Consider the following 2,497-nt stretch of genomic DNA (forward strand, 5'->3'; position numbering starts at 1 on the left):
TCATTGGCTGGACTGAAGGTTGGTATGGAGTATCTACAGAGAGATAATGAAGGTATGTTAACCAGAAATCACTGCTGTATGAAACTAAAGTGTTTATATTCAAATAGTCACATTTCAGTGTTTTTCATTTTACTCCTGCAACAGCCAAGACGAAAGAACTGGACTTGATAAAGCAACAATACCAAGGTATTTAGAAGACAACAAATAAAACCCAAAAATACAACGTTTAGCATGAGAAGGGCATTATATTAACTAGTATCAATTGTCTGTTTTTTACTTATTTAGAGCAAGTGACAAAAGTAAGACGTCTTGAGCAGCAGAACCAAGGTATTTATAACTTTAACAATAAATTATTTTACATAATAAATGACTCAGTAAGAATATTTTTTCTCAAATGTTTAGAAGCAAACAAAGCTGATTTATTTAAACAATTTTCAAAATCTCAGAATAGAATAGAAAAAGTTGTCTGACACCAAATCTATCAGAAATTTGATTTGACCACTGTAATTCATAGACATGGGACAGTAGTGTTTGTAATGAACCAATTATTTTGCTGTCTTGATGTTTTATGTGTGAGAGTTATGTTTTCTGTTTGCTAGCGATAAAGTTGTACCAAGATGTGACATTAAAAGTGAGAATAGATTCTGGAAGGGACCAGTAAACCACAATTAAAATAGTTTTACTAAAGCTAAAAAATATCAGCTTCCTGAGAAGACCGACGCAAGGGCTTCTTTTGTTTTTGTAAATCTAAGTGTACTTGTTGAGACAGCCAGGTGTCCATCTGTGTCCTCAGATACTTAAAGCACTCTACCTGCTCAACCTGCTTTCCCTGAATAATCAATGGCCTAAAACGCTGAGATGTGGCTGCTGCTGTATTTCTTTCTACACAGTCCAGTAACATCAAGAACCCAGAAACTGCTGTGAATTTGCATTTGTGATGTCAAACTATTACTGTAAAAAAAATGACAGAGGACATATCGTTTTATTTTACATTTCATGTTTGTTTTAATCAATTTTCAGCTCAGATAGAAGAACTGATCAGTGTTAAAGCCAGGACAAACAACACTGAAAACCAAGTGGAGGTTCTGAAGAGAGAAAGAGAAGGTTTGGGAAACTCATTAGTATCAATCTAAAAATGTTATGTCACGCAACAAAAACCAAGTTGTGTACTTTTATTTCATGTCCATTAATTGTTTAATATGCTTAGTTTTTTTAATTAAGACAGTAATTTGTTAGTTTTGATTTCTTTAATTTAACAAACACCAGATAGTTTTTTAAGAACAAGTAGCTGCTTGATCTCAATAATACTAACTTATTGTCTCGTAGTGAAACAAGTGGCTTTCTCAGCTTCCTTACTGGCATCAGGTTCAGGACATATTGGACCATTTAACACACAGACGCCTCTAGTCTTCAGACATGTTGTTGCAAATATTGGAAATGCCTACAACCCAAACACAGGTACCCTGTTTTATCCACTGTTACAACTTGATTCTCTTTATAATCCTGACATGCAGCTGGTTGATTGATTCTTTATGTAAATATACGGATGAAAAGGTTCAATAGAAACATTATTGTTCAATGTTCCTCAGGTTTTTTCATTGCCCCGGTGAGAGGAGCCTATCACTTTGAGTTTCACTTATATGGAGGTGGACATGCGTCACATGGGACAGGTGCTGTGTTGGTCAGGAATGGGAATCCTATTTTCATTGCATATGAACATCAGGCTTCCTACTCTGTTAGCCCATCTAATGGTGCCACATTGCTGTTAGAAACTGGAGATGTTGTGTTTTTGCGTCAGTGGCAAAACTCATGGATTTATGACAGCGGAAATCATCACACAACCTTCAGTGGCCACTTGCTTTTCACTGTGTGAGCAGAAAACAGTCCTAATTTATTTCTGCCTCAAGAGCGCATCATAACATATACATGATTTTTTATAACTGTATTAAATAATTTTTATTGTTTCATTTTGTCTTAAATGTCTACAATAGTTTATCAGCCACAATGATTCTAAGGATTCTCTTTCAGTTATACTATTTTTAATAAATTACACACAAAATGCAACTTAGAACTTCAATTTAGTTTTGTTGAAATATTTATTGTAATGCACAGTTTGTTTCAGATCAAAATTGTTCACTTTTAAATGGACTAAACCTGAAGATGTTATGTTTGGTCTTTCATAAAATTTGTTTTTCAAAATTAAAAATATATGCATATATTTTTTGAGTGACCACAGAAACAGAAAATCATTGAACCAGGAACATTTGTTTTTTTCCAGTTTGTGTGTGTTATTAATGTAGTAAAATACTTCAAATAAAGTTTTTAAATCACAATGTTTGTGGTGGGTTTTTTGTTGTTATTTATTAATCACACATTAAAACATAAACCTCTCAGAAATTTAAGAAATGTTGGATTCTCTTCTCAACTATTTTCATTTGAAATGAAAACATAATGTGAGTTAGAAAACAGTTCACTTTCTAATTATTTATCTGGAACT

The 2,497-nt window shown here is 33.1% G+C and overlaps 1 long non-coding RNA gene across 1 annotated transcript; it reads left to right on the top strand.

The window, feature by feature from the left end:
• Positions 1–283: 283 nt before the first annotated feature.
• Positions 284–2,165, top strand: LOC103133179 (uncharacterized). The gene is made up of 4 exons (XR_475696.2): positions 284–327; positions 1,021–1,104; positions 1,327–1,458; positions 1,590–2,165. It is a non-coding gene; the product is annotated as an uncharacterized LOC103133179 (long non-coding RNA).
• Positions 2,166–2,497: the final 332 nt, after the last annotated feature.

Source organism: Poecilia formosa, unplaced genomic scaffold (genome assembly GCF_000485575.1).
Source record: "Poecilia formosa unplaced genomic scaffold, Poecilia_formosa-5.1.2 Scaffold2339, whole genome shotgun sequence".
NCBI lineage: Eukaryota > Metazoa > Chordata > Actinopteri > Cyprinodontiformes > Poeciliidae > Poecilia > Poecilia formosa.